Here is a 26,338-nt window from a genome sequence, read left to right on the forward strand (position 1 = left end):
ACATCTTATAAAGCATGTGTTTAGTGTTTTATTTTATGAATAAAGTGACATGTCTTGAACCCTAACATATGATGTATATTTATTTGATTAAAGAAATCCATTGTAACGACTCATGGAACCCATTTATCTAAAGGAGTCAAGTGAGTTGTAAAAAGACTGATGTTATATACATATATATATATACATATATATATACATATATATATACATATATATAAGATACTATTTATTCTAAACTTTAACGTGTTAAAAAGTATGTTTTTATATTTGCATGTTTAAGAGTTTTTTAAACATGTTAATATTTTAATTTTAGATAAGAAAAGTGTTAGAATTTAAAGTTAAGTGTATTATTTTTTAATTTTTCGTATAACAGTTAACTTTTAAAAATGAAATTGATTTTCTCCTTTGAACCTTTTTATTTACTCTTAATTTTCTACAATATTTTATTTTATTTGTCATCCTCCAATGATTCCATTCACATATCTAATCTCTAATCTCGAGCTAAATATATAAACCCAAGTGACTTACGAGTGCCGTGAGTCGGCATAAAATAAAACTATTGTGCTTATAATATTGATCTAATGGGAACTTAACAAAGTTATTTAGAGTAAGTCACACTAACCCTTCAGGTCAACCAAATGGAACTCATATGAATATTACGTTGACCATCAATTAGTCAAGTCAATTCAAACTAATATTTTGGCAATGAGTATTAGAAAAATTAAGCACTTGAATCAAAGTTGAAGGCTGCATTGAATCATAGTGATCTCTATCTAGTGGGATTGACATTATTAATATTATTGCATCCAAACAATATTCGATTATAACATTAACAATGTTGTTAATTAGATGAGCTTGTTCACTTGTGTGCAATGCTATCTAACATTACCTGATAGTATATCAGTAACTTATGATGAGAGAACATGAGTGCACGTGCAATGAACCGATTCTAACTTCCAGCAGTAACTCAAGATGAGAGAACGCTTATCTGGGCACGTATGTAGTTCAGGAAACGTATCACAGACTTCTTGAACCGCAGGTGCTGTTAGAGCCAGTATCCAATCGATGTTGAGGCTCGTGAGACCTTCTTCAAGTTTGCTTCTTACTCTGTTGTCGGCCAACGCATGCATTGCCGGATCGGTGATCTTTCGATAGCCGTATAGACTAAGTGACCGAATATGTAAGCAATTGTTAGCCAAAGCTATCACACTCTTATCTGCATAATTTAAAGTATATATAAGCTTAATCGCAACTACTTTTTCATACTTTTTGAAATCATGTATGACGTCCATTGTATATTATTTATACAATAAAAACCTGTTATAGAATAACTCAAGTCAATGGCGCGGAGATTAGGGCACCCGTAAGCTAAGCTCATGACACCAGCACTACCGACTTCCTTACACCAACCGAGATTTATCGACTCGTGTTGTTGGTCGTTGGATCCAATAGCCTGTAACCACCACCACAACCGAAAAATGGTCAAATAATAATATTCCGAATGCACCTTTGTAATATTATTATACTACTACCTTGAGGGACTTATTGGTTGCGGCCCTAAAGCACCAACGAAGGTTCAAGATCTTCAAGTTTCAACAATAAGTAGTGAGAAACTCGAGAGCAGAGTCAGTAAAAGCTGGGCAATGACTGATGTTGAGGTTAGTGAGTTTTGGACATCCGCGGGCCAAAGCGTAAATATGTTATTCAAAAAACAACATCACCTAAGTTAACCTCACCCTAAGTTCCGAAATATAAGCACACAAAATATGTTATTCAAACTCTGGGTCATATAGAATGATATATTATTCATAAAACTGTATAAAAGAGCCACTTATAACAAGAGAATACCTACCGGAGCGGGTATGAAGTGCAGGAAACGAGTCGCAGAGAGCTTGAACAGCGGGTGGTGTTAGAGCCGTGCATTGGTTGATATTAAGGTTCATGAGGCCTTCTTCCTCGTACCTGGTTTTAACCGATCCCCATAATACTTCATGTTTGTTTTTCACTCGGCTGTGAGCCAACGCATACATTGTCCGATCCGTGATGTTTTGATAGTAGTATAAACGGAGAAACCGAAGATGTAAGTAATTGTTTGCTAAAGCTATCACACTCTCATCTGCATGATTCAAAGTACAACCATAATCACTTCTCAAAACCAATAATAACATCGAATTTTAAACATCACAGTGCATGGATCAGTATTGGGTTCAAACTACAACAAAAACCAAATTTTCAGATTTTGGGTTTTGAAACTGTTTGGTTTCGGTTTGGGTTCAAACCGAATTTCTGATATTTGAGTTTTTGAAAACCGGTTTCATTTTTTCCAGTTTGGATTCAGTTTTATTATTTGGGCTTATAATTTTTTAGGCTAAAAAGAAAAAATGGCTCAAAATAATTAATTGATTATTATGAATCTGGGCCAAAACAATAAGCAAATACTATTTATTAAAATTATCTTTTAAATTACATAACATTCAAAATTAAAAATAAAAATCCATAAACATGGTTCGGTTTGAACTACATGTGAAATCGAAACCACACCGAAAATCCATAAACGGCAGTTTTTTCGAAACAGATAACCAAACCGTCGTTTTTTTCAAGGTTTGGTTACTTAAGTTTAGTTATTTTATTTTATTTTATTTTTTTTGTGAATATAGCTTTCATTTTGACTTGTTATCTGTCCTGTGTAGTTAAACCCATTTCAAAAAAGACAAATCATTGTATATACAAGGTCCTAGCACAGCCTAAACATATTGACCCAAAGTCCCGAACCCATTTTGGTTTATCATCAGACCCGTCTAGTTAACCGTTTCAAAAACGATAAATTAAAGGATATACAGGGTCCCACCCAACCAAACCCATACTGTAGTAAATGTCTAAAAGGTTACTTGTTTATACCCTAACCCGTTTTGACTTGTTATCTGACCCGTTTCAAAACCCACAAATCAATGGTCACAGAGTATGTATCAAATCCATAATAAAATTCAGCCAGAAAATCTTGAAGATCATATGCAGAACCACACAAACCATATGCAGAACCACAACAAACAAACTTACTTTAAAAATGATTTGGTATAGTTTTATTAAGTTTATCATCATAACTAACAACTTGGCATATTCCTATTTGGTATAACTAACATTAAAATAGAGAAGTCCCGTTAACACTAAGCATAGACCATACCTGCTTGGTAGAAAGATCCAAACTTAATCTTTTGACATATTTGAAGGTTTCCCTTTTAGCTAAATTTCTTTTTGGCCCAGTTGACCAGTTGCGCATTTGTGCTACCATTAACCATAAACCCTTGAAAAACAGTTCGCTTCTGAACAATCAATCCAATCAGTTCATGATCAATTAGACTTAATATGGCATGTAATTTTACCATGTATTCAAAAATTGAAAATTTGGCTCACTGTTACATCCAGTTACCAGCGGATTAAGGACCTCAGTTTAAACACCTGACATATAAAAAACAAAAACACGATTAACGGACTAAAAGCCAAAACCAAGTAGCCCTAAAAATGCAATTAACCAATGAAAATAAGGAAAAAACCAATTCAATGCTAATAGTTTATGAGAGGGTGGAAGTAAGCTAAAGAACAATCATTGTGCCCTTGGTCGAACCCTAACAACTTAATTGAACGATTACTTCACAAAATGACCAAAACAAAAAACAAAATTGGTAAGAAGTTGACGGATTTACCTGCCATAGATAACTGCTGAAGGTAATCAGGAACCAAATTTATAATACAGAAGTCAGAAGTGCAATCGTGTAGTGGTGCTTCATGAAGCCAGTGAAAGCATTCAACGACATGTTAATGGACGAACCAATAACTGGGAGGTTTAAAAGGGCACGTTAAACCGTCCATTGATGATTATGTATTGAATGATTGTAACGGATGGTTTTAATGACTGTATTGAAGGCGCCAGATTGTTGCATTGAACTCGCCGGATTGTGAATGCACGTTTAATTTAGAGCGTCTCATGAGAGAGAGAAGGTAGAGGGTGAAGGTATGCCTTTATGTTTTATAATGTATCATAGATAACTATACTAGTTCTAAAAGCTAATTTAAAGTAATAATTAAGAAAATATATATTTTTGGATTTTTATTTATTTTAGTTTAAAAGCTATTAATTAATTATACTAAATACTTAAATAAATTAAAGTAAACTAGAAAATTAAATTACCGAATAAAAACTTTAGCAAATTCAAATATGGGAGCAAGAGTTATCTAGGCAAGGAATCCAAATTGTGACGACTCGGGCTTTTATCGGTTACGGGAAAATGTTATGGGAACCGGGAATCTAAAGATATGAAAATCTAGGAAACTTAATGGATCCTTAATCACTCTCAAGGTGTCACCAAAAAAAGAAATCTTAGAGATCATGTAAAAACACCGGCTTATTAGTTCACCTGTCAGCTAACCAATTATGATTAATTACCCTATAAAACAGCTAATCCGTCGGTTTCACTATCTCAATGCACCAAAGTACACGGGGTGGTTTTGAACAGTTTAAAGGACACGGGTAAACAGTGAAATTAAGGCAAAAACAGACAAACCTCCTGTCAGATAATTTAACCTAAAACCCTAACAACGCAGACAAACCCGACAACTTATCACCCGTCGGATATCTAAGTAGGTAAGAATATAAACTTCTAAAATTATGCCAAAAATTAGTTTCTATGGTAAATGAGCTCAATAAACCATAAACAAGTTGCAAACACACAGTAAACAACCCTAACATGCAACCTATAATCAAAAGACTTTCAATCAAGTAACATGTGAAACATTCATTCAGACACAAATCAAAAGTAAATATGCATGAGACACATCCAATAAAACTAATCAAAACTTTTAATTAATCAAAATCCCATAAACAAAACCCGAAAACCGACAATTCCAAAGCAATCAACAAAACATCATCACAAGCCTAGATAACTAAAAAGGTTTAGCCAACAATCATACTCAAAATAATAAAATATACAAGTTTAACAATTGAGTTCATAATAGAATAATATGATCAAAACCAAATAATAATGATTGAAGGTAAAAGAAAAACAACCCTTTCTTTCTTTCTCTCTGTCTCTCGTGACTCCAAAGTCAAACAATAATAGTAATGTTGTTGTTGCTCTGCTTTATACCTCTGCTGTCCACCCAAACAAACAATAATAGTAGTTCTTTGACTTATGGATCCCTCTCCACACGAATTTGTTCTTGACCACTTGCTCCAAAAACCCCCACGTATTTTATAATAATAATATTAGTAATATGCTGCACTCCATCTTGCGGCTCATGTAATTCTCTATTAATAACCCTCATAGCCGACATCAGTTAATTGTTCTTCAAGTTTTCAAGCCCACAACTTTAATTAGCTCTTTTTCTTGACTTTTAAGTGATCGGCCCATCAACCAATATTCAACTCCATAAGTAACCCACTTCGTTTTTTAGCATATTAAATCTCTTTTCTATTTAATTCCCTGTTAACCATTTAAAGAATAATAAAAAGTGAATTAATTATCAGGAGATCACAATTATAATATTATTTCTTTGGAACTTCACGTCATTCCTCAACAATGAATGAATTAATTCATTTTAATGACCATTAAATACTTTCAAACAATCTCTTTATATTTATTCAATATTTATTGTCAAATTGTTAAATTCATAATTAGTTTTAATGATGTATAAAATAAATGAACCGATAACTAGTCAATATTGTTGAGTTTATTTACTTCTTTTAAATCATAGTCTCTTAAAATGCTAAAAACCCACATATGAACCAACTAATAATATTATTCAATAAAAACTTGGCTCAAAAGTATTTAAAAGTGTAGGAAATATGTATAATAATATGTATATAATTTAGATCACATCAATGACAACCGAAGAGACAATAACCAACCAAACACGAACAACCAAGGCAGAGATGGCAATCAAGGTAGAGATAAAAGCGGTGTTTGGTGATATAATTGTAATGTTTTGGGCCACTTTGCGTGGGAAGGTCATAGATAGCCGACTCAAGAAGCGAATCTGAACCAAGCCGAAGATAAGCCGCCAACTCTTATGATGGAATCGATTAAAGTTGTTAAAGAACATTTTATGTTAAACGAGGAGAAGGTTCATCCAATATGTTATGCAAAAGACTCGGTAGGCGATTCAATTTGGAATTTGGATAATGAGGCGTCTCAAGTGACCGGATGTGAAGCCCACTTTTCCCAATTTGATAATCGAGTGAGCGCTTTGGTGAAATCTTGAGATGGGTCCATAGTGAATACCAAAGGAGAGGTCCATTATTTTCGATTGCAAGAATGGTGAGCATCGGGTTATGAATGACGTTTATTACATACCCGACTTATGTAGCAACATATTGAGCATAAGTCAGTTAACCGAAGAAGGGTGTTAGGTTTGGATAGAAAGCGACCACTTTTGGCTATACGAGGAAGGAGATCGCTTGCTAATGAGAGTCCCGAGAAGTCCAAACCATGTTTGCAAAGAGCGAGCCCAAAATTGGAACCCCGGTATGTCTTTTAGCTTCAATAAAAGACCAAGGATGGCTATGGCACGCTAGACTTGGTCATGTTAATTTTGAAAAAAAAAAATTATATGAAGTCTAAAAATATGGTACATGGTGATATTCAAACATTGAACGGTGAGCATGTTTACAATACATGTATGCTAGGCAAACACAGTAAAAATCCATTTCCTAAATCCATCATGTTTCGTGCCACGAGACCATTAAAGTTGGTCCACACCGATTTATGTGGACCAATCTCACCTTCTACTTTAGGAGGAAACCGGTGTTTTGTGCTTAATGTAGATTATCATACAAGGTACATGTGGGTTTATACCATTAAAAAAATAAGAATGATGCTTTGTGTATTTTCAAAAAGGTTATACAGGAAGTGGAGTTAGAGCATTCGTTAAAAGTTAAAGCTCGAAGAAGTGATCGAGGTGGCGAGTTTCTCAACAAACTTTTCACCGAATATTGTGATCAAGAAGGAATAAAAATAATGTTTACGGCTCCTTACTCTCCTCAACAAAATGGTGTAGCCGAAAGGCGAAACCAAACGGTCCTAAATGCAACAAGAAGTATAATGAAAGCTATGGACCTTCCGCAATATTTATGGGGAGAAACGTTGAGACACTGGGTTTACATGTTGAATCGGGCACCAACTAAAGCATTGAAGACGGTAACCCACTATGAAGCATTGAAGGGACGAAAGCCTAATATAAAACACTTACAAGTGTTTGGGTGCTTAACGTACATGAAGATACCCACCATCAACCTACAAAAGTTAAATGACCAATGCATGGAGGTTGTACATCTTGGAACCAAACCGGGATAAAAAGCTTATAGATTGTATGACCCGACTCAAAAACGTATTTATGTGACCCAGATGTCCGTTTCAAACAACTCGTTTCAGGTCAGAACCGGACCCGAATGGGTTGAATTTATAATCCGAGTCGGTCTAACAAGAAGTTCAACAAGAAATTCTAGTTGAAAATGAAGACCCAACAGACCTTAACGTGTTTGAATTTGAAGACCAACTGGAAGAAAATCCCGAACCTGAGCTGCGAAGAACTAGTCATAACCTTCTACCTTTGAAGAGGCAAAGAATTCTAAAAAATGACAAGAAGCAATGAGATCCGAATTAGTCTCAATCGAACAAAACAATACGTGGGACTTATGTAACCTACCAGTGTGTTATAAGGCGATCGGTTTGAAATGGGTGTTTAAAACCAAACGTGATGTCGATGGGTCAATAACAAAGTACAAAGCAAGAATAGTCGCGAATGGGTACGTGCAACAGAACGAGGTAGACTTTGATGAGGTTTTAGCCCCTGAAGAAACACGTATCTAATCCGTAAGGAGTTAGATCAATGAGTCCACAGGATACGGGTCGGGTAAGGAACAATAATATAATAGAATCGTCTCACCCAATTCCGATGACGGAAACCTGCATTTTTTTTAAACAACCACGATGAGCTCGCTACAGGAATGAAAATAGGGGGAGTCTTCCCGTAACCACCCTCCGGCGTGAGAATAAGTAAAATTCCCGAGAGAGAAAGTACTTTAAGTAATTGATGAAATAGGTGAAGTGTGAATGAATACCTTGTTGTGATGACAAAAGTATTTATAGCCGAATGGTAAGGGAGTATTATTGGTACAGCTGTCCCTTTCTAGAAGATTCTTTTTGCAACAACCTGGACACATGTCTGCATGTGATAGGACGGGTTATCTGGCCATGTGCACAGTTATAACAACATTTCCAGCTGTCCTTCTCTGATTGGTTGTTACTTCACGTGCTTTCCAAAGGAAAGATCTTCGTGTAAATCTTCTAGAAGGAAGTTAGTTACAACTGACTTGCTGACGTCACCCTCTAGTTATTTCCGCGCTTGGAAAGAATATCTTGCGGATGACTTCTGAGGATGTCTTGATCGACCCGCAAGCGGTCTCATGGAACTTATTCTTAATCTTCCTCTGACTTTGTGTTATGCGGGTGATGGGTATGTTCCGCGGATGACTTCTAAAGGAGTCCTGATTAATCTGCGGATGAAACGTTTATGGGTATTTGCGTCTTTTCATTACCCTACCTCTGTAAGCTCCCCAAGTCCATTGTTTCTTCCGCGTGAAGTTTTTATGCGGGTGAAATTTTGGACTTAAGATCTTTTTATGGGGATTTTTGATTTTGTGCGTGCTTTGTGGAGATATTTATTTTTGAAGATAAATGTAAAAATGGACGATGTGACAGTTTGCATACGTTGTATGGTGACGTGACGTCTGTGCCGGCTGTCAACTGTACGTTACTGTACCATCGTTTTCGCTTTTTTGGTTTTCCTGCGTGACGTGGCATATTTCTACTAGGTCGTTCATTTCTCTCTCCACTGTCCCACTCTCATTGCTCGGTGTTTTTCTTTCTCTTCTGAAATAATGGACAGTGACAAAGAGGCTACGTCGTCTCCAAACGTAGAAATGATAGAGATAAATTGGAAGGATTCGGAGTTCGAGAAACTCGTTACGACGTACGACATAGCACCAGAGTGGGAACCAGAGGTCCCCGCTGCTGGATCCACCGCTATTAAGCCTCCTGCCGGTAATATGGCCGTTTATGCCGAGTTCTTTACGTATGGAAATCTTCGGTTTCCGATAACCAAGTTCCTAGGCAACGTCTTTACCAACCATGGAATAAATCTGTCTCAGGTTCACCCCTTTGGCCTAATGCGAATTCGTCACTTCGAATTTGTTTGTAGGGCCAGCGACATTGTGCCTACAGTTGACAAATTTTCATATTTTTACAAGATGAACGACCGTGGTAGATGGTTTAATGGCGAAGAGGGTTGTAGGCATTAAACCTCAACGCAGTGCTTATGAATGGAGGACAAAATTTTTCTGTTACGGGAAGACGTGGTCCCAATAACCATTGTACGTCGTCCTCCTAATGAAAAGCTTGTGGATATGTATATTGTAGCTTTTGAGGGCCAGACATGGTTCAAAAGGCTGATCCAGAAGTCGACGCCTATGCGAGAAATCATTGAGGAAACGCAGGTGTGGGCTGGTATGAGCCGCTTGTGTCCCTATCCTGATCTGGAACCCTTTTTTAGTATGCAGATGAAAGTAAGTTTTTCCTATCTTCTACATTTCTTGTCATTTATTTTTACTTATTATCTTTTTTGTATTGTCCTAGGTGAGGGGTCAATGCTTGATGCTCTGTTGGAAAAGACAGTGGGGTGCGTGCAGAGGCGTTTCCGTGATCCAAAACCCCTGCCTATTATTGACAAGACACAAGAACACTTTCTATTCTCCAAAACATTGCCCTCCGAACCTGTGGTGTCGGAGGCAATCTTTCAGATAGGTTCGTTTCCTTTGATCCGCGTTGTTCGAATGCTTTGACCTCGGACGGGGTGATCATGTTACTGTCTCCGAGTGACAAATTATCACCCCGCGAGGAGCAAGATTCTGATGATATGTCTGACACATCGGCTGTTATGCGTGCTCTGGCTGATCCTGAGCGGAAAGGGAAACAACTTCCTTCAAAGTCTGGTGAGGCAGAAGGTAGCCAATCCGGGGCTGAGGAGGAACCATCGAAGAAGAAATGGGCAACAGGGCCCAAAAAGTTTAAGAAGGTCCGTTTAGAGGACATGGTGAAAGAGGCTGCGATGTAATCGCCAACAAGTAAGCCATTGCTTGTGAAATATCTGACTATTATCGTTTGTTTTTTCTTATCTTGATATATTATATTTCATCCGTAGAAGACGCAGTTGCACCTGATCAAGGTGTAACGATTCAAGACCCACCATCTCCTCCGCATACGATTGTTATTCCCGATGACACGTCTGGTTCTAAAGGGAAGGAACCAGTCCAAGACGTTGGGGGATCGAAGATGCAGGAGTCTCCACAAGCATCCCCATTGTCTCTTCTGCATTCTCCTCTACATTCACCGCCACACTATTCTCGTTCCTTGCCTCTGCACTAGACAGGAGGTGGAGGAACGTCTCAGTCATCTGATTTTAGGCGATTTGTTCGCCCTTCCGACGCCGATTATTATATGGGATGGCTAATCCCGGGGACGACGACAACCTGCACATACCCTATTGGACTTTGGTCAAAGGATCATGGTTCACGAAGGCGGAAGTTTGTGCTGAATTTCTCAGCCACGGGATTCCACCTGCAGAACATGCATTCTAGTGTGGTCGTTCACGCCACGATCTTGCCCGCAGTTACAACTTTGTCATGGCCAACACTATGGCGTGCGGGCAAGAGATTTTTATGGAATGTCTCTCCATGGGGGAGAAATGGGGTGAGATGTCCCGATAAACAGAGAAGGCTAAGAAGGTTGCTGAAGACTTGTAAGGTGGAAGCTGAAAGATGCTGAGATCGCTCTCCTATCCAAGAAAGACAGACAAGCGACAGCTGCACACGCATGGGAAGACTTGTGCAAAAAACAGAATGTCATCCTTTCCGCTGCCCGTGATGAGAGCAAGCACAAGAAGGAAGACCTGGCAAAGGCCTTGGAGGCTAACTCTAATTTGGAGAATCAAATTACCAACCAATGTAATTTAATTCAAACATATGATGAGGAAGCCAGGCTGCGGAAGGAGCAGGCTGAGGAGATGGATAAGAGATAGGAAGATCTCAAGGTCGCGAACGTCGAGCTTGCAAAAACTCATAAAGAGTTAGAGCAGCGTACGGAGAAGCTACATGCGGACAACATGTATCTTGCTGATGGGTACAGGGAGATGGAGAAGTTGGCAAAAAGGCTGAAAAGGAGAGGCAATGGTTAATGACTGAGGGTCTTGCGCATGTATTACGTGTTCTCCTTAAAGAATTTGTTATCTTGTTATTGTTGAAATGTATTTATCTTGGTGTTATCACTTGATAGGTCATTGACTACGTTAAGGACGAGCAAGAGTTAGGTGACTGCCTTGCTGCTTTGCTCAATGCCTCTACACAAACCAGCCACAAGATTGGTTTTGAGGAGGGCGTTGAGTATGTAAAGTCCCAACGTCCACTTGAAGTGCACCCTCTTCGTGGCCTAAACGTGGGGGGGATTACCGTAAGAAGATGAAGGCTTATAATAACCTAACTTTCCCTCTTCAAGGTATGATCCCAGAATTTTCCGTGGATAACAATGGAGTTCAGCGCTTAAAGGAATTTCTGAGTGGGCCCTCAGATGACGTTTCTACTCCTCCAGCATCTCTCTAACTCGATACTCCTCCTGCCCAAGATCAAGAGGATCTCGCTACTCAAGATCCAGTAGTGTAGGATTATGTAATTGTGTTTTTGAGGAAGATATCTTGTAATCATCACTTCTCTGTAATCCTCTTTTAATCTATATAAGAAGTGTTATAAATAATATAAGTGTTAGTTTTAGGATCTTCTTATACGTCAATAAAGGATTGTGTAACCAACTATCATGTCTTTAAGTTTAATGACACGCGGGTCACTTCTGGCACACATGCCAGGAATATAAGTTAAATGACACGTAGGTCACTCGGCCAGGAATATAAGTTTAATGATACGCGGGTCACTTCTGGAAAGCATACCAGGAATATAAGTTTAATGACATGCGGGTCACTTCTGGCACGCAGACCAAGAATATAAGTTTAATGACACGCGGGTCACTTCTGACACGTAGACCAGGAATATAAGTTTAATGGCACACTGGTCACTTCTGGCACGTAAACCAGGAATATAGCCAGTTTGTACATGAGGCATATTACGGTTAAACGATAACTTGGATAAGAACGTCACGCAGGCCAATTTACAATAAATTATTCAAGATAAAGCAATACGCACATTTTTTGTCTACTGGTGGCACGCAGGCCAAAAATAAAAACAATCTTGCAATTTTCAATTGCAGCACTTTTTTAATTGGGCAATGTTTCAAGTTCTTGGGATTTCAGTCCCATCCAGTTTCTCTAACTTGTAGGCGCCTTTCGTTAATACTTCCTTAACTCGATATGACCCTTCCCAATTTGGAGCTAATTTGCCCAAAGGTTCTTATCCCGACACATCATTATTGTGGAAGACGAAATCTCCCGCATAGAAATTGCACATCTGGACCCTTGAATCATAATATTTTGCAACTGTCGTTTGTAGTTGTGTTCATGGATAAGTGCCAATTCTCACGTTTCCTTAATAAGTCAAGGTTCAGACGTAATTCTTCCTCGTTGTTATTAATGGACAACATTCTTGCGAATGGTACCCCAATCTCGACGGGGATCATGGCTTCAGTGCCATAAGTCAAACTGAAGGGTGTTTTTGAATTACCCTAAGGCATAATGATGCTTACTTGTTAGACATCAACAGTTATTACTCTCATCAAATTGCTTTGCGTTTGATGAATAAAGCCTCGGAAAACGATTCATCACTTAGACATCGTCGTCTCGGCATATCAACTTTAAGAATTTGAACAAACTTGTCAAAGGTGAACACATAAAGGATTTACTTGTTAAATCCTTTTCAAGTATAAAAAAATGTATTCATGTTCAACATGCAAACAACATAAACTCTCTCACAAGCCGAAAACGTTCAATTCTACAGATTCCATTCTCCAGCTTTTGCATATGGATCTGTTTTGTCCTTTTCATCCTTTGGCACTAGGTCGAAAAGCCTGTTGTCTTGTTACTGGTGATTTTTCTCGTTTCACGTGGACTTTTCTGTTATAATCCAAGGATGAAACTCCTAAATTCTTAATCAAATTCATGACTCTCATTAAGAATCATACAAGCAAGAAGGTCAAGGGGATTCGGAGTGGCAATGGGTCTGAGTTTTGCAACAAGACTTTGAATGAGTTTTGCAACTCAAAGGGGATAGAATGTCAGTACAGTGCTGCATACACTCCATTAGAAAATGGTGTGGCAGAAAGACGAAACCCTACACTAATTGAAGTAGCGCGAACAATGTTGTCAAACTCCAAGTTGTCGATCTTCTTGGGGCGAAGCAATCACTACTGCATGTTTCGTGAAAAACCATCAAATGCTCAACAAGCGTTTAAAAAACTTCATATGAAGTCTACCACAAAACCAAACCTCAAGTCAACTATTTCAAAACGTTTAGATACCCATGCACTCTTTTTCATGCTTATGCAAGTTCAGGATCTAAATTTGATGAAAAGAATATAAATGTATATCGTGTCTACAAATATAAAGCTGAGGTTTCTGTAAAATCTTACATTGTTGACTGGTAGAAGAAGAATCAAACATATGCTCAAACCATACCTGATTATCTGATTAGCTATTTGACTATGACTACTTGTTCAATCAGTTTCATGTTTTTCCTAACATCTCATTTACATCCGTTACTACTCTATCCACAATTACCACTACTTCTCTCACTGGGTCACTTGTATTTGAGTTGGGGCGTGCTACAATTTTTGTAGAGACACCAATACATCCTCCATTTGTTGCAGTTAATCCTCCGCCTCAGGCCGCATATATTACTTATGAAGTTCTGATTGATGATAATTCAGATACTTCATACTTTTTGGTTGATAATAATAATCCAACTCCTAAAGTGTCTGCAGTTGATTATGAGGACTTGGGGTGTGCTAAAATTTTTACAGAACACCAATACCTCCTCCAAGGTTTCTCTCAATGATAAGGACTTAATTATGATGAAGAATATGCCCTTGCTGCTAGAATTGATGCGATTCGGCTCTTTTTGGCTTACGCTTCATACATAGACTTTTAGGTTTATCAATGGATGTCAAGATTGCTTTCTTGTATGGCAAGATCAAAGAAGAGATTCATGTCAAGTAACCACCAGGTTTTGAGGATCTAGATCATCACAACTATGTCTATCAGCTTGAAAAAGACCTATATGGCCTCCACTAGGCTCCTTGAGATTAGTATGCAACTCTCATTGAGGATTTTATAGAGAAAGGCTACAAAGGGGCGTCATAGATCAAACTTTGTTTGTCAAAAAGGTAGCGGATGATTTACATTTTATCCAAATCTACGTTGACGATATTATCTCTGGGTCCATGAATGATGATATGTGTAGAGAGTTCTCCAAGGTCATGCAGAGTTGGTTTGAAATGAGTTCCCACGGAGAAATGACTTTCTTCAGGGGTATACAAGTTGAACAAAAGAAGGATGGAATCTTGATTCATCATGAAAAGTATGTTCACGACATTGTTCATAAGATTTGAATCAAGACCGCAAACTCATTTCCTACACCAATTGCTACAAGATCCGTGTTAGCTCCAAATCCATTAGGAAAGCTAGTTGATCAACACATTTATAGGTCTACGATTGGCTCCTTAATGTATCTCACAACAAGCAGCCAAACATCATGTTCTTGTCTGTCAGTGTGCCGGATATCAGCCTGATCCAAAGAAATCTCACTTAACCTCTGTCAAACGTATATTTTGGTATCTAAAGGGAAGACCTCGTTTGGGGTTGTGGTATCATAATAATTCCCCCTTGGGGTTGCGTGCCTACAACGACAGTGATTATGCAATTCTGACCGGAAGTCAACTTTAGGAGGCTGGCAATTCCTTGGTGATTGCATAATCTTTTGGCAATGCAAGAAGATGACTTTGTCCACATGGATTGCTGAAGCTAAATACGTCACCGCATCTAACTATTGTTTCCAAGTCATTAGGATCTAGAATCCGTTGCTGGATTACCATTTGAACTTATTTGTTTAACACTCATATTAACTTTGATAATGATGTATCCGTGTGTATTGTGAAAAACCCCGTCGTCAAAGACAAATCATATTGATCTTTGAATGCATTTCATTCGAGATTGCTATGATCGTAAACTTGACAACATTGAAAGACTCCATACTGATTACAACTTTGCAGATATTTTCACAGAAGCTTTCGTTGACCGATTCGAATATCTAGTTGAATCACTTTGTGAATATATATATATATATATATATATATATTCTTACATGTCACAAATTTAGGGGGCAAAATGAGTTCGTTAACTAGAAAAAAGATTTTAACTTTGTTTTCTTATTATAAAAACCCTAGAAATGCTTCAAAAAGAAAGTTCTTGGATTTAGAGGGAGTATCAGACTTTAATTCTTTAAGAAATTGATCCGACCGTTGGAATATTATGATAGTATATTGTCTGAATGCTCCTAGTTCATGGATAAATAGGCTAAAAAGAGCAATAATTTCATAATTTGATGTGCTCGATTGGGTTTTCATGTTAAGTAAGAACTAATGTGATACAAACTAAAATCAACTAGATTTAGTGGTCTTACTCTTTGAAAGGTTGTGCATGTCTCAAAATATATATTTCCGAATGATAGGAAGAAATGTGATTATCCGGTCATACACAAGTTTTCTTGTAATCGATCACCATGAAAACCAAACGTTTACTGCTTTTGTTCTCAAATGTTGAAAATTCAAAAGAAAACTGCAAAAGTGATTAAATGTTTAAAGATCAACACAAGTTGTTGACAAAATCCAAATATAAAGGGTATATTAGAACTACTTGAGAGGGGGGGGGGGTAGTAAATATGACAACTTTAAACACCTTTAATGAGAGGCATGTAAGGCCGAACTACAGCGCAAGTAAGTCCATGGTTCAATCTTTAATTTTTGCAAAAGTTTGCAAGCCTCTTAAAATATTATTTAAATTTATTGCTCTACAAATTTTTGACCAGACACTACAGGGTTGAAGTCAATTTGGGGTGATTTGAAGAAACCATAATAAGCCTTGAAAATAGAGTGAGGCATCATTATTCTAATAAGTGGGGAATACACATAATTTATGCATAATTATAACTTAATCAATATCATAAGGTTCTTGAAATACATATTAAGTTTAAAGTGGTTCAATATATCAGCAATCAATCTGACTTAGTGTTGAAATAACAGCTAAAAAAGATATGTTGTGAATGGCATTTCAATCAATATGATCCCGTGTTGCGATTTACGGTGATGAGAGTAGAACAAAGCCTTCTTTCTAAGTTCGTGGATACCTTCCTCATCATAATGCGTTTTGAACGCTTAATGATAGTGGATGAGATGAGAACTCCATAGTTAAGCGTGCTCAGGTGGGAGTAGAATCAGGATAGGTGACCTCCTGAGAAGTCTGTGACACTCGTCAATTTCAGGTTAACTTCGTTAATTCAAACTCCGTCAATTCAAACTTAAGATCACTTGATCTATAACGCACATCTCATTACATTTAAACTAGGGTTCTAAATGACGCTTGATAATCACTACACATGTAGTCTTTCGGGATTGCACCGAAACGCAAACGAGTTGATTCAAACCATTGGTGAACAAACGACAAACATCAAAACAATAATTATTTGATAATTATGTGTTAGGTTTATGTATTATTTGATATTTATATGTAGAACATTAACTCAAGATACAAAAGTCTATTTTATGCTAGAAATTTAATAACTAGAAGTAGAGGGGTCATTGTTTAATATGATTATTATTAAATAATATTAACAAAAACCCTAACCTCCCTCCCTCTCTCCTCATACGATCGCCCCCCCCTCCCTCACACCTCCCTTGCGACGGCAGCCACCACCACCACCATATCACTTCCGTTTGACCTCGTTTTTCATAATCGGAGCACCCCGCACTTGTTTCTAGTCATCCCTCACCTTCCTCTTGCTCGTTTCTGCGTTTTTAAGGTATAAACATAAACCCTAATTTTCGAAAATCATGTGTTAAGTGTTCATATGCTTTGTTTGGATTAGATGATGCTTGATTATGCTTCGGTTGTTGATTTAAATGATCATGTGTGATTTTGTACGGTGAAAGATTGTTATATCATGGATTTTTCGTAAACCCTAGAGGGTTTACTACTGATTTTTATGGATTACAATGTTTATTGCATGTTTGGGGATGTGTTGTATGCCTAGGATGCATGCTAGACGAATTTGTGTGCCTGCTGATTTTTGACAGCAGAGATAGTTAAACTTGAACGAGGTGTAACTTGTTAAATATGAAACCAAACTGGACTATTTATGAGTCTAAAAGGTTGTACTCTGAGTCTAGTTTTCAGAAAACCCAACCACGCCTGATTTGGAGGTGTTTTGGTTGCTCAAACGATTTAAATGTGATCAAAGGTCAAAACTGGTACTGGACAGATTGTTAAGTTTATGTTTAGACGACTGTAACTGAATGTTAATGTGGTAATTGGTCGAAATTATTAACACTACAGTGTACTAGGTTGAGTCTAGTTTCTATAAAGTCCAAGTTTTTAATTTTTGGACGTGTAAAAGTTAACTTTTATTATTTTACAAAACTGAAGTGCAAGTCTGAATTGTGAGGTCTGCTGTTAGGCTGTTTTGTAATTATCATATCTCATAAACTACAAGACCAAATGGGTTAGTTCCACTTCTGGAAGTTAACATATTGAGTTAAGAATCTAACCCAATTTGTCTTGAATTTATTGAAATTACCATTTAATAGGAATAACAAATATCATTCTGTTGCGCATGATTTTGACTGCTGTGAGTTACTGTAATGTTTTGGTCTTTGTGAGAAAACTAGGTGGAATAAAAATACAATAAAAATAGTTCTGGAAACCTAACTCATGTGTGCTTTTGTGACGATATTTGGTGAATTAATTGATATGTTATGATCTGTTGGATAGAGTAATCTTTCAAGTAGAAATCTGTCTTGATAAAACTAGCTGCTGAACTATGTAAAAATACATGAAACGTGCTTGTTGTTAGATAATTGCTATGTTTTTGACTAAATTGCCCTTGTGGGGAATAATTTACTAGTAATGTACAATAATTAGTATTTGATACTTAAGTAGTTGTATACATATGTAACGTGTCACCAATGTGTTTGTCGAGTCACACGTAATTCACAAACGAAACACGAAACGTATCTCATGCATAGGTATTATGTGCCGAGTCTAGAGACTCAATAATAGTTCCAACACTTAGAAAATCTCATTCTTGTTTTAGAGCGCTAGTGAGGATTTTCTGTGACGCGCATCTCTCGGTTGACTTGTTTTTGAATTCTTCGCAAACAGTGAGTTTCATGTTCCCCTTTTAACTCTTTTAAACGCTTTTTATTTGGGAGAGATAACAAACTCCAAAACGCTTTAGATGTTGTTATTAATTACATATCACTTGTAAGGCTAAGTGGCAAACGAACCAACTAAAGTCCTTCATAACATCGAACCGTTTAGTATTTGTATAATAGCGAGTCACTGTTGAGTAGTACTACTGGGTTTGACAAACCCCACCCAACTCTAAACGGTCGAGTGGGTGTAATCTTGGCTAACACATTTTCTATGGTCGTGGTAGACATGGTGACAAGGAAATTGATAAACAGTCAGCTTCGGTGTCGAACACTTAGTAATACTTGTTTTATAGGCTAGCTACCTATCGATATATAATTGACATAACATTATCTGGTAACGCAAACGCAAACGCAAAACGTAAACGCAAACGCAAACACTTTATTTATATAAACCTGTGAACTCACCAACCCTGTGTTGACACTTTTAGTATGTTATTCTCAGGTAGCCGAGGCGGGCGCGCGGTATAGGATCATGCATTCGTTAAACACCATCATTTTAAAAACTTGTTTTGAACTTTTATTTATTTGGTTTTAAGTCGTCTTGTGTGACGCAACACTTGGTTATGATTTACGCTTCCGCACTTATTTAAACTTAAGGTTTTGTGATTTGAAAACTTTGGACATCATGTTTGATTATAACTAATGATCCCGATCCTGTTAGTTCACACTCTCTGATGGTAAAGCTCCGTTAGTGGATTTTGAGGGTGTGACAAAGTCTCCACCAACGCAACCAAAAGCAAATCTGTGAGGCGATGGTGGTACATCACGGCCAAAGTGGACAATATTATTGTGCGGCGATAGCTTGGGTGTTGCAGATGGTATCAGAGCTAGATCCGAACTAGTGGTGTCAGGTACTTCGAGGATTTTGGACCCCTAAGGGGTTGGATCGGGACATATGACGTCGTCTGGGATGGACAACGAAGCCTTATTTATAAGGAGGTAGATACCTTCCTCATCTGTAAGGCCCCGTTACCGGTAGCCCTACATTTGTTGTTGGATTTACTCATAAACGCAGTTCTAAATATCAGAGTTAATTAAAACATTCGTGGAACATTAAAACATTCAATAAACATTACATATAAATCCATAACTTTGTCATAATAAAACATATTGTCTTTCCATTCAATTATAAATACTAAAGCGTCTTTAAGTCTTCAGATGCCAGACTCTTATTCTTCTGCCATGTGTCCTCATCAAGCGAGTTGCCTCAACCTATTTGCCTGTGTGCATACTAAAAGTCAGCTACGCTGAGTGAGTTCTAATTAAACACATAACTTACTTTACATACACATACGCGTGCCCGTAGGTACACATTACATACTTAACCTGTCCATCAATCTTTCATACACATACATATCTAACCTTACGTTATAAAGAGCATTCGCCCTACATACCTCGGATATTATTAGGGTCCGGTACCCTCCATCCTCGGATATTATCAGGGTCCGGTGCCCTCCATCCTCGGATATTATTAGGGTCCGGTACCCTTCATCCTCGAATATTACTAGGGTCCGGTACCCTTTCTTCCATACCTTTTTAACATACTCTTCTATATACATAATCGTAAGTTTCATACATACATAATTCATTCTTCATCTTACAACATACATATAACATCAACCATTTCCTGGCAATACATGCAATTCCGAAGATCGTTCATGTATCGACAAGAAACCATTCATACATTTCACATAATACATATATGGCATACACTTGTCACTTAGGATAAGTGTATTAACTAATCACATCGAGTATGCACATAGCCCCGAAAACGTAACAAGGAATGGGACTAGAAACTCACCTGAATTCGGTTGCGTTTGCCGTTAATAGTTATTCCCTTCTTTAGTTGTGCGCGACTAACTGTATAAAAATTACTCGTATCAATTATCTATCACTAGCCATATCACGTTTCTATTCTAATTATAACCCTCAACGAACGGGGGTCTGGGGGCAGTGCCCCTGGCAGCGGGGTCTAGGGGCGGCAGCCCCTAGCAGGGTCCAAGGGGCAGTTCAAGGGCTTCTTTGTAATTAAATCATTCTTTTCAAGTTCAGGGACCATTCTGTCATTATGTTAAACTTCTAATTCGTTACATTATTCTTAACGAATCGGGCTGTCATACGAACTGGTTCTTGTAACGAATTGACCCCTTAACGAACTGGTTGTTTAAACGAATCAGTTCCTGTAGCGAACTGGATAATCTAATTTGTTATCTCCTTTAACGAACTGGCTAATACGAATCAAGGGGTAATTCGTTACCCCTTTCCCTAACGAATCAGAGGCAAACTAGAGCTAGTTCGTTGTACTCTCAACTAACGAATCACCCTTCAATTCGCTAAGTTACCATAGCGAACTAGGGTTAGGTCAGAATGTCAGGGAACATTCCCTGACATATTCATTATCCTCGTACACTTTTCCGGCGCCGCCTTTCCGGCTCCGTCATTGCCGGAAAGCCGCCGGAAAAACGTGAACTCACCGGAAAAACGAGTTTTAACTCGTTTTTCACCATTTTTCACCCCGTTCGATCCAGATCTGAGCAAGGGTGATCCCTAAGCTCATCATAGGTTCGGTTTATACCCGATTCCACCCGGATCTCGTGATTTAAACGGTTAAACGGTGTCGGCTCGTCGTTTCGCAACTATATCTAACGGTTTTAGCTCATACAATATTAAACTATCATTACCTCGGGTCGGTGCTCGGTTTCCTTCTTGATTTCGGCTAGGGATAAGGAAGAACTAGAGAGAAATCTTAAGTGTGTGTTTTGGTGGTGTATAGAATATGTGTGAATGAGGATTAAATGGTGATTAATGGTTTATATAATTATGGATCATGGGCTTAAGCCCATGGTCTTTCCTTCTTTCTTTCCTAACCCAAGTCCATAACCCATATTCATTTAGCCCATCTCGCATTCTATTTATCTAAACCGATAACGACCCACTATAAAATAACGAAATTTATTTTATTAATATAACCGAAAGTAGGATGTTACATCATCATAGCGTGTTTGGAGAGCTTAATGATAGCGGATGAGAGGAGAACTCTACAGTTAATCGTGCTCATGTGGGAGTAGTACCAGGATGGTGACCTCCTAGGAAGTCTCCACCTGCGCAACCAAAAGCAAATTCGTGAGATGATGGTGATACGTCCCGACCATAGAGGACAATATTATGGTGCGGAAGTAACTGGGTTGTTAAACTTTCTAACATTAAACTATTTCTCTCTCTCACTCTCTCTCTCTCTCTCACACACACACACACAAATGTGTAAGTATTCTTCATTATATATTAGGAACTCCAAAAAGTTTTTTTTTCTTTATTAATATTTTTTACTATAAAGTTTTCTTTACTTGTATTTCTTTAAAGTTGGCATTTGGTTGTTAAGATCGTTCATGCAAAGCTTGTCAAAAGTTTGGAATCAAAATGAAATTCTTAATGACTTGAGTGATTGGAGTGGATCTTTTCGGGATCGACTTGAGATGTATTAAAATTGAGGGTTGTTTTGAAAATTTTCAAACATATCGAGAGTTGTTTACCATATTATGCGATGGTCAAACCCTATAAAAGAAAAACTCAAATTTCCTTTTAACTTTTTCCTCACACTGTCTTTCTCTACTCTCAAACTCTCTCAAAACTCTCTCAAAACTCTCTCAAATCTTTCAACTTTCAAGCCTTTATACCGGTGTTGAATCAAATATTGTACATTCTTTCTTTTTATTCATCAATCCTTCATCCATAAATCAAGGTACGACACTTCGTGTGATGCCCTACACCGAACCTTAGGCAATCAAATTCGGGTTTCTAGAGTTATTGTTTGCCTAATTATTGATAGGGTTTTAATTTTGCTAGTATGGTGATGCTCCATGCCTGTTTAATTTGATTTTAAACATGTTTTGATATGATTTCTAAATTCTAGAGTTTGTGAATTGCTAATCTGGAAATTTTCCAGCTCAAGATAAATTCGCATTTGCAATTGATATCCAATTCTCAAATGATCCTTTTCGCAAATACATCATTTTCTCAATCGCAAATGAGCATTGCCAATTCGCATTCTAGAATCAATTTGCATATGAACAATACTACATTGCGAATGCGAATCCCTTTCATTGTGATTGCAAATTTTTTAAATATGGTTTTTTTAGTTTTTAATCTTACTTTTATATTTTTATTTACGTCTTATTTTCTTGAAGATGACTCATAATATATATGCTCCCTTCGTAATCCCTACAAATCCACACCACAAATAATTCATCTCAATGATAAAGGGATTAAGAGAATATCCACCGGCCTATGCTATTAGTGCCAATCCAACCATTCACAATCCAACCATTCACACCTGGTGGATTGAAGAATTCTAGGCGTACTCAAAGAAGAATACTGACAAGAAAGGAGAGCCAATGGTTACACAAAAAAGTTCGGACAAAAGGATTACTAAAACTGAATATGATGTGAGGGAGTATTGCAGATCAAATACTCTTCAAATTCATTGACCAGGAGGTTCAATAAGGAGGATGTTGTGCCCACTGTTAACACAATGGGATATGATATACTCACTTAGGAACGTTTGACAAGAAATACTTTCCACCCTAGTGATCTGAAAGGAGGTTTCAATAGACTTCGACTAGAAGAGGACGGAATTATGGCATGTTTGATTGAAAAGGTGGATTACAACTATTCACGATTTCTTTTCAATATTATGTATACACATTCTGGTCAGAAGGAAAAGAGGTTTTTAAATCTAAGATTCTTGTAACTATTTCTATATGATAAGTTTCCCGATGTTCCCAGACCCGTATATAAAATTGAAGGTGTTGAAGATGGTGAAAAAGTTGCTCCAACAGAACCGCATCATGTTGGGGTTTAAAGGATTGGATATTTGATTCGCTGCTAAAACCAAGCAGCAAAAGGAGTAACAAGTATTCTCACTCCAAACCTTGGCGTAAGTTTGGAAATTTTATATAAATCGGACCTCCAAGTGAGGAATATGAGCCAGAAAATGTTGAAGCTCCCTAGTTAGAAGCAAGTGAGTCTCCGATGGTCACTAAGCAAACAAAGGCAAACAAGAAAGCTCCTAACACTCCTCTTGTCAGTGTGTCTCTCTCAACTTCAAGTGACCCATCTAAGCAGCCCCTCAAGAGAATAAAGAAGGTAGGCCCTTCTTCAAGGCATACAAAATAAAGTTCAACGTGAAGACAAAGAAAATATCTTACGTCTCACAGACATCTGAAACCTCATCTCCCCCTCAAACATCACATCATCCCCAAACCTCTGCCATACTTCCTAATCCTCACACTGCTTCTCCTGAATCGATGAAGCAGATAAAACCCAGCAAAACCAAACCAAACCAAGCCCAAATTTTCTGATTTACCATTTGCCACACCTCCAATCTCACCTTTTAGACACTCATCACCAACCTCACCTATAAGACGACTTACCTCTCCACCAACATCCACACATCGACAAACCCGTACCATTACTCCACCCAGCCAAACCACTCCTCACATACTCGGACCATTAACCAGCCTACCCAGAACACTACACCACTTATCCAAACCACTACACCAATCACCCGTACCACTACACAACTCACTATAACCACCTCCCAGCCTACCATAATCGCCTCCTAGGCTACCATAACAATTGAATAGCCTACCCTAACTATTATTCAACCTGACCAAACCATCACCCTACATATCCAACCCATTAAAACCTATCCAAACCACAACCCAACACAACCTACCCTATCCGACACTCCACATTAATCCACCCACTTAGAAATCCGTAACCCAAAACTTTTGTATATGAGCCCTATAATCTAGTTTCCACACACTACAGATCCATTGATGAAAAGGATAGCGCCTCTTGACGAATCAAACACAAAGAAGTATGAGCGTGATTGAAAATGATACATCATGCCAAGACTCAGAAACAAACTAATAAAGAGTCTATAAGCTAAAACAAGGCAAGAATTGCTCAACTTGAAACTCAAGTGGAAATTATGTTGCGCCAGACCGGTAGTTGGCAACTAATGATAACAAGAAAGACTTGATGACTCATGCTGATGAAATTGAGAATATTCAATTCTTGGAGAATGCTCATCGTAGATTTTGGATGATCATAATTTGGCTTGTGACCTTTAGAAGACCATTATTGATGATTTGAAAACAAAATTTTAAAAGCTCAAGTAATCTAATTCAAATCAAAAAATATCAACAAGGATATATGCTTGAGAAACACAAGCCTGCAAGTGAACTTATCAAGATTGGTGGTGGCGATATGAAGGAGTTGAAGAAGAAGCTAAGTAAGCTGTTCAGAAGTTGGGAGAGCATCAGCGATAACAGTTCCTCGGATGATGATGATGATGATGACGATGACGACGACGATGATGATGATGATAAGGGTGTTGGTCCTTCTGGCAAAACCATTCAACAAAAGGTTGTGATAGAAGAAGAAGAAGAAGGTGGTGGCAATAATGAATAGGATGATGAGGATGATGGTGATGATGAGGAGAAAGATGATGATGATGGTCCTTCTGGCACAACCATTCAACAAAAGGTTCTGATAGAAGAAGAAGGTGGTGGCAATGATGAAGAGGATGATGGGGATGATGGTGATGATGAGGAGGAAGATGATGATGATGGTGGTGGTGGTGGTGGAGGAGGATGAGGTGGTGGTAATAAAGACGGTGATAGTTCAAAACGGGTGCTGATGGTGAATCTGAAGCATAGAGATGGGATGAAGAGTTGGAAGCTAAGAAGCGTCTTGAAGAAGAAAGACTCATGGAGCAAAACGTTGATGAACAATTTAAACGGATATATGATGAGATGTCTTTAGGTCCACTTTCTCGTATCACCGGCAGCAATGAGTCAATGTACAAAGTTGACTATGCAATCGGTGAAAACATTATTGGCAGTGCTGGCCTAACACAAATTCTTGATGAGTCTAAAGGTGGTGGTGGTAAAGTGGTTGATTCTTCTGCTCCAATTGATTTCATTAGGTTTACAAAGAGAAAGTGGATCTCTATAAAGAACCATGGAGTTTTAGATATAGAATAGATCCACTTCATGATGCAAGCATTATTACCTTCAAGAAATGGTGTCGTGCACATGGGACTTGGGCCATCAGAAAACATAATGGAGATATCACTTACATCATGGCGAACTGCACAATATTCGTGAGATCGACATACATCACTTCTCAAGACTTGACTGTGAAATCAATTCAGGGTCTGGTTTAGTCGACTGGGAATGATAAGATATGAAAGGAGGCCAAGGTTGATAACAAGTTTGTCGGGTTTGAGGTCAACAAAGGAAAGAAGTATAAGCATCCGACTATTATCGATAAGCATACCAAGATACAAAGAAGGGACTTGAAGCACAAAATGCATGCTGGTGGGCTTATTTGTATCACTAATGCTTTTGAACCAACTCCTTAGCTGACTTTAAGCTTTAGGGTTTCGATAACTTCACAGGTGAAGTCGTAGTGCATTGTGGTGGTGAGAAAGAGTTTCGTTTCATTGATGAGCATGAACTTCTTTGTTTCGGCGAACAAGATATTATGAAGCTCTACCACTCACTGATGTGAGATCTGTAAGATGAAGAAAGATGCTACACCAACATTGTCAAAGCATTCAACAAGTTTTCCATTGCATCGTCGAGAATCGGTTGTTGAGGAAGATGTCTCGTATGACTACGAGGCCGATTGATGGGTTATAGACGAGAGTTGCTATCTATATAGGAGCCTAATGGTAGATTGTTAGGCCTTATTTTGTTATTATATTATGTTACGCTTATGCATTAGATATCTCGTTATTG

At 37.9% G+C, this 26,338-nt stretch overlaps 1 protein-coding gene and 1 long non-coding RNA gene across 3 annotated transcripts in view; both read right to left on the reverse strand.

The window, feature by feature from the left end:
• The window catches only part of LOC143536435 (GDSL esterase/lipase At1g29670-like), a 44,163-nt gene that overhangs the window by 13,829 nt on the left and 3,996 nt on the right, over positions 1 to 26,338 (reverse strand). The window lies entirely within an intron of this gene.
• LOC143536434 (uncharacterized) lies at positions 1,833 to 3,822 on the reverse strand. Of its 2 annotated transcripts, none has more exons than XR_013135888.1 (3): positions 3,702 to 3,822; positions 3,182 to 3,456; positions 1,833 to 2,116 (listed from the first exon to the last, which is right to left on the reverse strand). It is a non-coding gene; the product is annotated as an uncharacterized LOC143536434 (long non-coding RNA). The 2 variants fall into 2 exon arrangements; XR_013135887.1 differs by having other exon boundaries at positions 3,182 to 3,623; positions 3,702 to 3,811.

This window comes from Bidens hawaiensis, unplaced genomic scaffold (genome assembly GCF_021521415.1).
Source record: "Bidens hawaiensis isolate Kalapana, Puna unplaced genomic scaffold, B.hawaiensis_p1.1 tig00010809_1, whole genome shotgun sequence".
NCBI lineage: Eukaryota > Viridiplantae > Streptophyta > Magnoliopsida > Asterales > Asteraceae > Bidens > Bidens hawaiensis.